Raw genomic sequence first — 14484 nt, 5'->3', positions numbered from 1 at the left:
GAGCATGATTTTTAAGTAAATGCAACTGTTCTCTTGTTAAGTTTGGTTGTTTTGTAGATAAGCATTTCTAACAGTAGACCCTTGAAATAAAGTCTGCCTCTAGGGCTCCTTATTTTCCTGTATATACCTCTCCGTATTTAAATTTCTCCCTACATGAGTGTTCAGTTTTGAGCCACCTATTTTAAGATGTCACAGTGAAAATAACATTTTTAATTTTCCTAAGAAGTTACCTAACTTTTCCAATGCTTGGCTGAATATCAAAATACAGAACTCCCTTTAACTGGTAACATAAAATAATTGCTTTCTAATCTTTTTTATAAAAGGGAATATCAAAGTTGCTAACACTTGTGTTTTTCTTTCAGGATAAATGGAAGAGGAGAAGCATGCTAGTTTTCTATTGTTGTGTAACAAATTACTACAAAGTTGATTGGTAAAACACCCATTTATTATCTAATAGTTTCTGTAGGTCTGAAGCCAGGCATAGTGTGGTTAGGATTTCAAAAGTTTGAAAGCAAGGTGTCTGCCAGCCTGTGTTCTCATTGGGAGCATGATGGCCATTTCTTGGTTCAGTCAAGTTGTGGGAAAAACTCAGTTCCTTGAAGTTGTAGAAATGAGATTTTTGTTTTCTTGCTGCCTAAACTACCTCCTAGAGGCTCCCCTCAGGTCAGCTTACTTCTTGAAAGTCAACAGGAATGCCCCACTCTATTCTGCTAAATGCAGTCTTATGCTATATAATGGGAGTAACTATCCCATCACCTTTTCTAATCAAAGGAGCTATCTTGTCCTACATGCAGTCTTACCACACTCAAAGTGGATGACACATACACTAGTGGACTGAAATCTTGGTGACCACCTTAGAAATCTGCCTACCACAAGAAAACAAAAATAATATATTTAATATATGTATGCTAAAATAAAAGTAAAATGAATAAAAATTACATAAAATATAAGTGCATATTAAAATTAAATACATATAAAATAAAATAATTTAAAGGTTTTATTTATTTATTTGTGAGAAAGAGAGAGGGGAGGGGCAGCAGGAGAAGGAGAGAGAATTTCAAGCAGAATTGGCACTAAGCATGGAGCCTGACACAGGGGTTGATCTCATGACCCTGAGATCATGCATGACCTGACCCAAAATCAAGTCAGATGCTAAACTAGGGGATCCCTGGGTGGCTCAGCGGTTTAGTGCCTGCCTTTGGCTCAGGGTGCCATCCTGGAGTCCTGGGATCGAGTCCCACATCAGGCTCCTGGTGCATGGAGCCTGCTTCTCCCTCTGCCTGTGTCTCTGCCTCTCTCTCTCTCTCTCTGTCTATCATAAATAAATTAAAATGAAATAAAATTAAAAAAAAAGATGCTAAACTAACTGAGCCATTAGAAATGACAAATACCCACCATTTGCTTCAACGTGGATGGAACTGGAGGGTATTATGCTAAGTGAACTAAGTCAATCGGAGAAGGACAAACATTATATGGTCTCATTTATTTGGGGAATATAAAAAATAGTGAAAGGGAATAAAGGGGGAAGGAGAGAAAATGAGTGGGAAATATCAGTGAGGGAGATAGCACATGAGAGACCCATAACTCTGGGAAACGAACAAGGGATGGTGGAAAGGGAGGTGGGTGGGGGGTGGGGGTGACTGGGTGATGGGCACTGAGGGGAGCACTTGTCAGGATGAGCACTGGGTGATATGCTATATATTGGCAAATTGAACTCCAATAAAAATAATTTAAAAATATATTCCCAAAATAAAATTAAATATATATAAAGAGGGAGGGAGTTTCTTTAAAGATTTTCATTCCCCATAGAGGCTCTGCTTTTCAATCCATTCATTTCTTCAGCAACAACTTTAAAGTGTCTCTGCAATACTACAGTGCAATTCTGACATTAACTACCTAGAATTAGCACAGACTCCACAGATTAACAGCACAGTCACCAACAAGGCTGCACTCACTATAAACACTAGCCACATTTTGGGGATCTCTAGGCCACCTTCTTTCCTGACAACAGGCTACAAATTCTGGGAGTTCATGACTACATTAGGTTTGAAAAATTGTTAGAATGACAGAACATGGGAAAACACTATATTTATTATCACAATTTTATTATAAAGGATACCAATCAGGACCAAACAATGAGATACATAGCGCAAGGTCTGGGAAGATCTCACCCTGGAGTTCTTGAGTCCTCTTTCCATTGGGATCAAGGCACATCATTCTCCTAGCATATGTATGTGTCATCAACCAGGAAGTTCACATAAGCCTTGATGTTTTAAATTTGAGTTTCATTTTGTAGGCATGATAGATTGAATCATTAGCCCCATGAGTGAACTCAATCTTAGACCCTTCTCTTCTCAGGAGGTTAGGCCAATATTGTGTGATTCAGAGTTTCAAACCTATAAGCACACAATTAGTCTTTCTGGCATGATCAGCCCCCATCTTGAGTCATTGCCTAAGCATAAATTCAGGTGTATTTCACCTACCATTAACAACAAAGACACTCCTACAACTTTGGCAATGTAAGAGCTTAATCTCCCTCCAAAAAACTCAGGATGAATATCATTTTTTAAATTACTAATTATTATACAATAGCTTCTTGGTATTAACTGACCTAGGCTTGATGACGACTATGGTGAACATGGTGGATAAAGATTTGCCCTTACAAGGCTAACATCTGATGGGAGAATAACAACAAAAATTAAACAAGTCCTTAAAAAGAGAAGTAATAGAAGTAGATGGAATGAATATAAAGGGAAACTATGAAAAGATACATTAAGGGAGGCTGAGCTCTTTAAGAGGACAGCAATAGCTCTCCTTGAGAAGTCATATGTAAGCCAGGTTAAGGAGTAATGAAGAGTGGGAAAGAATAAGGTAAAATAGGAATGTTCCAGTAAATGAATCACCATATATAAAGTTTCACACAAAGTAAAGCATGGAGAGAAAGAGGAACTGAAAACCAACGCCTAATTAAAAATATGCTTTGAAGGTCAGAGTTGTTAGATGTAGCTTAGATAGTTAAGAAAGCAAAACACCATGGAGAACCTCATGGAGTCATTAGAGGAGTTAGGAATGCAACCAGAAAATAAGATATCACTGAAAGGTTTTCAGCTGCAGTCTGCCCTTGATCACCAGTGTGGTTTTTGGAAACTCTTCTAGTTTTCAAAGTGAAACTGGAATGGAGCAGAGAAAGACTTTGAGGCTCATTAGTCTGTTGTAATTCCAGTGAGAGTGGATGTGGACCTTGCTGTCTGTCGTTCCAAAAGAGGAGACTGTATCAGAAAGGTATGTAAAAATAAAATTAGCAGCTATGTTGAATAAAATTAAATGTATGGAAGGAAAAGGAAGAAACAAGTCCCGCTTTTCTAAGTACTAGAAAGAAAGGGGGCTACTAAGTACTAGAAAGAAAGTAGGAGAAAGAATGCTGTTCTCCGTCGCCTTCACAGGTAGACAATGAACCATAGTGGAGCTTCTTCTCTGTATAACCTTCCTCTCCATCTGAACACTACACTGAATGTATTAGAGGTTTATTAACTTCTCAAAATGAAGAATGCTTGGATTTCAACTCCTGTCTTTGTTTACATATTGGCATGTCGCTGCTACATAACCCCTTTCGACTTTTAAATGATTATATGCACCTGATTAATAATCCATAATAACTAGCTTGCCTAATAGTGTTTTAACCAAAAGAAAGTGAAATAAAGAGATATATTGTCTCAAAAAGATACCACAACTTATATTCTGTAAGCTCCCCTCATGTTAGTTTATCTCAAGGAGAAAGGACATTTTATAGGACAGTGAATGCTCTAGCATGATTGTTACCACTGGAAGAAAATCAGTAAATGGGATGTGGGCACCTATACTGAATGCCGCAAGCCCATCAACCTCTTCTTGCCATGTTTTATTTCTTAAGAATTTGTAAAAACTATTTTCTTTGTTCTTCTGTGCTCATATTATAAACATGTCATGTGTAAGTGACTTGGCTATGTAAACTTTCTTCAGAATATATATTAACCTCAATCACAAACTTTACTGGGCATTATGGTAATGTGTCTGGCAACTCATTCTTATTGCTTCCCATCTATTTTAATGAAAAAGCAGAAATGACAAATGATAATACACGAGGAATTGAAGTTAAGTGTGTCAAACTTGTCACCAGCATGGAGATTGGCTTCGTAATTTGGGGAAAGCAATAATAACAAATTCTATATACAGAGATCTTTTTGCTCAATATCTTTTCTTTAAAATGTATTAATTAAAAAAATCTTTATATATAGACATAAAATATTCGGCCTAAAAAATGTCATTGATCTAATATGTCTACATGCCCTTTATAAATGATTCAACACAGTGCTGATTATCCTAAAGGCAGCTAGGAAGATGAGGGGCTTCTCTTATCTCCATGGGATAGAATTTATAGCTATGATATCCTGAAACTGTCAGAGTGGTTCTGTTGAGAGATGCAACAAATAAGATAGATAGCATCACTGGCATTTTTCCATAATATGTATAAAATTATTAATTTATCTCTCAAAATCCAAAATTTAGATTTATATGACTGATAACAAAGAAATCGACAGTTGAAGGAATAAACTGTATAGTAAACATTTATTCTAGGCAACTCTTGGTTTTGTAATTAATCTGATCAGAGATACTCAATAACTTAGTATTTTCATAAGCTTCCTTTTTACATGGAAAACATCTGGGTAGTTCCACTGACTTGTGTTTATCCAAAGCTTTTCTTTGGACACTGTTTTGACCATCTGTGCACAATGCTCTAACATTATTATTTTATTTTCATGATATTTGATGCAGCTTAACAGCTTATAGCTAACATCTGGAAAACAACTGCATTTGACTTCAGCCAATTTGAAGCATCGACAGAGGGAGGAATTGAAAGGTTCTGGAACATGTTTCACGCCATACAAGAAAGTATTTACCTTAGCTTAGTCAGACTTATCTTTCATTTAAGCAACTCCATCTAAGAATTACTAATGCCAAACAGTAAAGCAAATTGGTAAACTGTCCATCTCCAAAGACATTTGAACAGAAGCAGAATGGCTGCACAAACTATAAGAGATGCTGTAGGGGCAACTCCCTTCCCTTGAGCAATTGTTCAAATAAGTATTCTTCTAGTGTCAATTTCAGGTATAGCTTGAAATAATTGTTATTTTAAACTGTGGTGAGATAAATAAAAAACATTAATTGATTATCGAAGCAATATGCTAGAATGGAAGCTAATGCTATTTCTTATTTTATTTTAAATTAGCTATGTTAGATAAGAAAAATAATTTTTAACTTACTCTTAGAAAATGGAATACCGAGTCATTAAATGACACTAATAATTAAAAGCAATCTTATAATGGAAATTTTGGGAGATAAACACATTTTTAGCAATTATGAAAAAATTATGTTTCTATAAATAATGAATTCAAAGACACTTATATATATATAAAAAAAAAAACAAAGACACTTATATGGAAATATTAGTGCCCTGATCATTTCAACTGTGCATATTTCAAAATTTGCTTGTGCTACTACAAAAAGAATGTTTATATGATACGCAATACAAGTAAGAGTCTGGCCCATGAACCATCCAATTCTTATTCAGAGATTTCTTCCTGAACTTTACTTTTGAGTTAACTCATCACACAGACCCTGAGTTAGTTTCTTGGGTTAAGGACTTCACTATTACCTTAAAATGTAATCTCTATCAGTCTAAGGTGTCCTATCAGTAGACTGTGAAATAAAGGTGAACTGCAAAAAGATTATCTAGGAAGTGCAAATAGCACCATTTGGAAAATAAAAGGAGAAGCAATAATACAGTATTTTTTTTTTAAGATTTTATGTATTTATTCATGAGAGACACAGAAAGAGGCAGAGACACAGGCAGAGGGAGAGGCAGGCTCCACACAGGGAGCCTGATGTGGGACTTGATCCCTGGGCTCCAGGATCAGGCCCTGGGCTGAAGGCGGCGCTAAACCGCTGAGCCACCTGGGCTGCTCAAGTATTCCAGATAAAACACAAAAAGGATTTTGGGGAAAAAAAATACCCATTTTAACTATATCTTCTCTACTTTGCTATCTGTAAAATAGTATATACTGCCTGCTATGGCAGTGAAGGAAATCATTCTCACTTCACATTTTACTTGCTTAAAATTGACCTTTTGTAACTTTTTATTTTATGTACTTCTTTAACTTATAGTTTATAATTCAGGCCATACACACAAAGACACACATGCACACACATATATACGACTTTCAAACATAATTGAATATGATTTAAAACATAAGATTTCAAAACATTTTCTGAAAGGAAAAAAAATGTATTTCAACTTTAATTACCAGAAAATAGTGAGCAAGAGAAGTAGTTTGTTAACTACTGAAATAACTTTTTTACTTGATCATTTAAGATGATAAAATAAACATTCCTAAGACAAAAAATTTTTTATTTTTTGACAAAATTTCATTGTGAAAAAGATCAATTTCCCAGCGACTAAACATGTTTCTGGAACTAAATAATGGATATGAATCTTTCCATCTTTAAAACTGAATACTGACAAATGAATCATCTTGGACATAATTCAATTATTAAAATTACACACTATTATGATAATTTATCTAAAAATATTTATCCTCTACTGTATTTTCACTAAAAGAATATTGATTATGATATTTCTATATTTCCAAACCTAACCACTATTTATCATAAAATCAGAACTTAAGAAATGATTATAAAATAATCATTTATTATAGAAATCAGATGCATAATTTGGGTTAGTGCTAAGCATTTATTCAAGAAAATCTGCAATGTTTTTAGTGTATTTGCACTTATTTCTTTCCCTTCTTTGATTTTCTTATTTTTGACTTCTTCAATTTCTTTCATCACTGTTTTATAGTTTTCAGTGCACTGCATTTCAGGGCAGATGTTTCAGCTCCTTGGCTAACTTTATTCCTAAGTATCTTATTTTACCTGATAATATTTTAAATGGGATCATTTTCTTGATTTCCTTTTCAGATAGATTATTGCTTGTGTAAAGAAATGCTACTGATTTTTGTATGTTGAATTTTGACTTTGTATCCTACAGCTTCACTAATTTATTAATTCTAATAGATTTTTAGTGGACTATTTAAGTTTTTCTACATGTAGAATAATGTCTTCTGCAAACAGAGATTTTATTTTTTCCTTTCCTAATTGGATGACTTTTGTTTCTTTTTGTTGACTGATTACTTCTGCTGGATTTTTAACACTATGTGAATAGAATTAGTCAGAGTGGGTATCCTTGACTTGTGCTAGATGTTAAAGGAAGCTTCTCAATTTTTCTTCACTGATTATGGTATTATCTGTGGACTCTTCATCCATGGTCTTTATTATGTTGAAGTAAGTTCCTTCTATACCTATTTTTTGAGGAAATTTTTTAAAAAGTTGCCTTATATATGTATGGACAAGAAACATTTATGTTGTAAGAAGTCTTTAACTTAACAATTGTAATGGATAGATTTTGTGTAAATAAGCAAGAAGACTTGACACCTGGAATCTAACAATAAAGGCAAAGAGGAGATTTAGATTAATCAAAATACAAGTGTAGTAATGGTGAATTTATTCAGAATTGGAACCAAGGAAGTAAGTCTGAGTTTATATCTACCCAAACTTTGTTTGACTGTAAAGATATTTTTTATTCTCATTTAAAAATAAGACATATTTTGCCTTTCTTACATCTCTTATATATTTATTATAGGATCTAGGAAGCTACCAAAAATATGAGTTTATATTGGTTTTACTTTTGCAACCAAAAATTACTTTCTATTCTTCCTCTCCTGATAAAGATAGAAGTGTATGCTACATGTTGCCTAACATATTTTATATACGAGTATTTGCTATTGTTTTAAAGAGTAGAAATTACTTGTTTATGCTTATTATTCTGGTAAGAATAGAAATATATTATATCACATAAAAATTTAAATTAATTCTGCAGGATTAGAGATCACTTTCCAATGGACATATGGTAAAGGGTTTATCAAGACCCTATTTCCTGTTGAGTGGCCATGCTGATAGCATTATGGTTAAACAGGCAAGAGAAATGGTCTCAGCCTCACAGGGTGGCAAGCCTTATGGATTATTAACAGGCACATCCTGAAACCAATAAAAAGACCCTCCATCTGTTCATTGCAATAATAACTGGTATAGCATTCCTTAAAATGCCCAAATGTCCAACAATAAAAGAATGGTTTAATATTGCAGTCTGTGTATTAGATGAGATAATATTCTAACTTTAAGCAGACTGAGCAAGAAATAATTTAAAAACGTGGAAAACATATTTTATCACATTATGTGAAGAAGTAGAGTTATAAGAAGTGGTTATAAACTTTATCAGAGTAGATGAGATTTGGGTAGTTGTTAAGCTTGCAGCCACTCCACCAAAGCCATGGCTGGGCCAAGTCAATTAAAATTACATTTATGTGCACACAGTCTCATTAGTAAACACCTCCACAGTGAGAACCTTAACTAAAACAGACTTCAGATGTCTCTTCCAGATGGCATAGATGGACTTGCAGACACCAGAGGGACTTGGAGACACCAGAGGCAGGCGTGGGGTGTTGAATGTTGGTTATAATAGGTTAAAGATTATGTCAGATTAATGGTGATATCTTAGAAAAAAGGAATATTATCTCTTCCTACTAAGACTCCTGGAGAGATTTATTTATTCATTTGTTTGTTTTCCTTTAGTTGAATTGACCATCTCTATATATTCCCTAGTTTTCTTGATCTACAACAATATTCCCAGATATCCTACAAACTATATTAGCTTGCTAAGGCTGGCATAAGAGAGCAGCACTATGAGTGACCTAAACCACAGAAATTCATTTTCTCACAGTTTCAGACCATGAAGTTGGAGTTAAGATGTAGGCAAATTTCAACTCTTCTGAAGCCCCTCTCAGGCTGTCTTTTTTTCCCCAGGTCTTCATGTGGTCTTCCTTCTGTGATATAATCTCTTCTTATAGGGCCACCAGTCAGACTGGGGATCACTCTAGTATCCTCATCTTAATTTAATTACCTCTGTAAAGACTATATATTGAAATACTGTCACATTCCAAGATCCTGAGGTTAAGACCTCAATGTATAAATGTGATAGAGGGAGGCACAGTTCAATCCATAACACAAAACAGTTTTTTAATTTAAAAATTAAAAAAAATAAAAATTAATAAGCATGTAATAGCCAAAAGGAAAATATAGTTTTGTTTTGAGAAAAATCTCAGTATCAAGGGAGTATTATAGATAAGCAACAGAACAATAAATAGCATGTAACATGATCTTTACATCCAAGAGGAGCAATGTAAGAAGCAGGAATATGTGAGGGCTATATTCAAATATGTTTTCAAAACATGTGCACACACACATACACACAGCACTCTTAATTAAATTGGATCAGTACACAAAGTGGCACAGACAAAGGTGTCTGCAAAAGTTAATATACATACATTGGAGACTGGAGGTTTTGTTTTTTTTTTTTCTTTTCTCTAAGGCATTATCTTAATAACCTTACTCCAATGTATTTTCATATTACAATCCTTGATTTTCAAAGAAAATCAATTTATGGATTTCAGACTATATGCCTGGAAAATAGAGAAAACTCATTATAGATAAAATCATATACTGTATCTACTTCTCCTTTTTTCATAAGATTAATACATATCACTGCTATTCAAAGTTCCCTGAGTCCTCTGGGTGATGCTTTAAAAATTTGATAATCTCAATCTTCTATTGCATTGGTTATAAGCATGTTATATCAGCTGGATATTCCCATCGCAATTATGTAATGTAAATACATAAGAATAGAGAAAATAATATCAATTAAAGGTATGCACTCCCCTATTTAATATCCTCTTCTTGAGAGAAATACAGTTTTCCAACAAACACATGAGGATATTAATGGTATACAATGAGATATCTTTTTTTAAAGATGTATTTATTTATTCTGAGAGAGAGAGAGAGAGAGCAAAAGTAGGAGGAACAGATGGAGAGGGAGATAGAATTTCAAGCAGATGGAGCTGAGCACAGAACCCTACTTGGAGCTCCATCTCATGACCCCAACCTGAGCTGAAACCAAGAGTCTGAAATTCAAAAGACTGTGCCATCTAGGCACCCTCTGAGATATCTTTTACAAATGCTATAGCACATAGGTATAATGTAGCTGTACATAGACACAGGCACAGATATAGATGCAGATATAGATGCAGATACAGACGTAGACATATCTGTACTCATATTATCTCTAATGTCTGTAATTTATTTATATGATAAACAATTGAAGTAAGCATTTGTGATAGTTATTACTTGCTCATAATATAAAATTCACAAGCAACTCCTATCTAATATAAAACAGATACTTTAGATTTGTGGTTTGAACATGGTGTCTTAGATTCAGCATTTCCTCTTCCAAGTCCTGATAGTTCTTTCAGAACAAAGCAGAAAAGAAACAGCTCTACTTCTAGAAAATGTGAGAAATTAAAACTCCTTACATATCAGAGGAGGCATAACTGTGTACAGGTGATGCCCTGTACCTGAGGAGGTGAGAGGATGCATGTCAGAAATAGGTGGTGAGAATACCAAGAAACAGCACCAGCAGAAACACATTCTTTGATGCTACAAGACCCAATAAGATGAAATGTCTGCTTACAAAATGATTTGTCAAAGTTCATGGATGAAAATAGAAGTAAATAATAATAAAAGTCCATGGCTTGATAGAACACTAGCACCAGGATTCATTTTATTCCAACTGAAGGGAGTCAAGTGACATTTTCACAAAACAAAATAAAGAATGGGAGAGTTTGCTTTGTGAAAAATGGACAATCTGCAGTACTAGTCTGACCTTGTCCTCATCCTCATAGATATCCTCCAAAAAGCTGGACCAGGAAAAATCCATGTGCCTTAAAAATAGGTTATTATTTAAAGAAATTTCTTGAAAAGCATGCATATAGCAAAACCACAAAAAAAAAAAAAAAAAGAGAAAGAGATATAGGAAAACCTACTAAGAATATAGTCAAGAAAGATTTTACAATGGATGAAAATTTAAAACAATGAGTCTCAAGTATCATAATGGTGAACCAATCTTATCCGTAAATAAGAAGCAGAGCAGATAAGCTATTAGGAAACCAATCGTAAAAATACAGGTATATATACAATATAAGGTGGTAGAACTAAGAAAAGAATAGGGAAATTGATCACTTAATGAACTCAGGAAAAATATATATGAAAATAATCATTATGAAATAATAAAGATAGTAAGGAATGGACATGAGAAAAACATTTTTTTTTTTAAATTAGGAATCTAAAATGTCCATGGAGAAAGGGAAGACAAGTAAATTAGACAACATAGGGGGCGTTTTGGAATTTGTACTGAAAAAGAAAAAATGGAACAAATATTTAGATAATTCATGATTTTTTAAAAAATTAAAGATTCAAATTTATATATTGAAAGACACAACATATGTGGTGAAAACTGCCCTAGATTAGGGCATGCTGAGATTCTTACCTGAAAAAAGTATAACAGATACAGAAAATTTCCAAAGACATGAATATACAGATTCATGAATTATCAAAGAGTTTTCACTTACAAAATCATCCCCTGACTGAGAAACAAAATACAGCCAGTATCTTCGATCTCTTTCCAATCCTGAACTCCTTTTTGTCTCTCCAATAAAACATTTACTTTAATTGTAATACCTGAGTTTAGTTCTGCCTATTTAAAAAAAGTGTATAAATGGATTCACATGGCATATATGTATTATAGTGAGTCTGGCATCCTCATCTGAATAATATGACAGTGAGACTCATACTAATTGTTATAAGGTGTTCAAATTAATTTTTATTACTGTACAATATTAATATATCAATATCAATAAATCTATAGTAATTTATTTATCCACTCCTTAACATTGGCAGTATTTGGTTAGTTTTTATTACATGCTACTATAAGTGAACATAATAGGTCTGAACATTCCTGTACATATCTCCCGTTGAACAAATACCATTTATTTAAAGATTTAATTAAAAATGCAATTGCTGAGTAATGATGTGTGTCTATTTAAAGATACATCCAGCACTTTATATTCACCTATTTTTCCAAAGTGTTTTGAATCAATCACACTTTATGAGAGTTCCATTTATTCCAGGAGTGTACAAATGTGTGGTACCATCAATAGTGCAATAAAATTTTAACCATTCTATTAGTTTTATGTTGTTTTGACTTGTATTTTCCTGATGGTTGAGATTAGGTTAATTTTCATATATTTTCTGGCCATGTGGATATGCTCTTTCCTGACGCGTCAGATCAAGTGTCTAGCTTAATTTTTTCCATTGAGTTGTGTTTTACTTTAACACTACTATTTGTAAATACAAGAAATCTTCCCCTGCATCAAACTAAATAATTGTAATTATTATTATTTTTTAAAGATTTTATTTATTTATTCATGAGAGACACAGAGAGAGAGAGGCAGAGGCAGAAGCATAGGCAGAGGGAGAAGCAGGCTCCATGCAGGGACCCCGATGTGGACCTCGGGATCATGCCCTGAGCCAAAAGCAGATGCTCAACTGCTGAGCTACCCAGCATCCCTAATTATTTGTTATTTTAACATGATAAAATATAATACTCAGCCAAAAATCCATTATTAGGTATAATGACATAATAGCTGTCCTTTTGTGTGATAGTTAAAAACACTAAATCATTTTCATTATCCTTATCAAACATTGTCTAGAGGTATTACTCAAACAAGTGGACACAACAATAAAATTAATATATACAAAGGAAAGAAGAAGTTAATGTGTGATTATTTACACAAGATATGATGGTTTATTGGGAGAACTAAGAGAAAGAAACCTGAAGAATTTTTTTAAGGAATGAATAAATGAGAAAACAATTTAAAAACTTAATGAAAATTAATACCATTTATATATACCACTAACATGTGAAATCTTTAACAAGAGAAATATTTACATAAGAAAATTTATATAATAATATAAATAAAATAATTATGAAATGCCAACATATAAACTTAATGAGCTGTGAAAAGTTTAACATGCTCAGGAAGACACTAAAGAAGGTCATTATAGTACTTGCATATGGGCAAAGATAAAAGATCATAAATAAACAGAAATAAATATAAACAGAATTCAATAAAGGTAGCATCTGAATCAATGCAAAAAATAATGAATTTTAATACAAATATGTTTGAATAATTGAGGATCATTGAGGACAAGAAATAATAATTGAGGACAAGAAACCTTGATGAAACTCAGCTATATTTGTTTTAAAAAATAAAAAATGAATATTTTAAAATAAAAATAAAACCATAAAAATACTAACTATTTTATAACTTCAGATTGAGCAATAGTTTTACAATTATATCTAAAAACCTATAATTGAAAGATTGAATAACTTGCATTATAATATTAAATCTGTATGAAGAAAAGTATCATGAAGCAAGCAGAAAAATAAAAAGCTAATCCAGAAAAAATAGGCAATTCCTATTACAGAGAAGGAATGGCCTTCTCTAGTTCACAGTGTGCTTCAGCAAATTAATTTTTTTCTTCAAATTAATTTTAAAAATGGCCATCTGAAAAATGGGTATTTAGGAAAATAAGTTATCCTGATATAGTATTTTTTTTTCAATTAGGTAGACAGAGACCCTAAAGCTTAGCAATAGACTATATTGAGATGTGCAGGAAAAAGGATGTGGAGTAAACATTATCTGTTCCTGGTAGGAATATACTTTGGTAAAATTTCTGTGGAGAACTATTTGTTAAAAGGTACAAAAATAGCAGTAATTATATTTTTAAAATTCATTTCATGCACACATAATACACATTTGTAAAATGGTTTATTGTAAAAGTAATTCATTATAGCATTGTTTATAATAACAAAATTATGGTCTCAAATGTCTTTGAACAGGAGTTCAGTAATATTAGTATATATGATATTTTATGTTTAAGTCAAAATAAGGAATCTCATTACTGATAAAAATACAGCCAAAATGTTAATCATTGACAAAAAAAGGCAAAGTGCAAAGTATTGTGTATAGCATGCTATCACTTGTAAGAAGGAGAAAAAAAATGCTATCTCTGTGAATTTGGTATTACTTGCAGGATATAGATCTGCAAAAATAAATACATAAATTGTAACTGCTTATTTGTGCAAAAGGAAAATGATGAATGACAGATGCGTTGTCTTTATACTTTTTATACTTTTGAATCATATGATATTAAAAATTAATTAAAAATCTAAAAGAACTATGTATATCAGGTTATAATTCTTATAGATAAGTAGCCTGAAAAATGATTTTTCTTAGGATCAGTAGTTTACTCATTAGGATACATAAGGCTATCCATTCAGCTATAGAATTCTATTATTTCATCCTATGATTCCATGAATCTATTCTATTAAAAAACTCTATATTAATAAATATTTAAATATATATTTTATATATTAAT

This window comes from Canis aureus, chromosome 21 (genome assembly GCF_053574225.1).
Source record: "Canis aureus isolate CA01 chromosome 21, VMU_Caureus_v.1.0, whole genome shotgun sequence".
NCBI lineage: Eukaryota > Metazoa > Chordata > Mammalia > Carnivora > Canidae > Canis > Canis aureus.
This window is presented reverse-complemented; position numbering follows the sequence as displayed.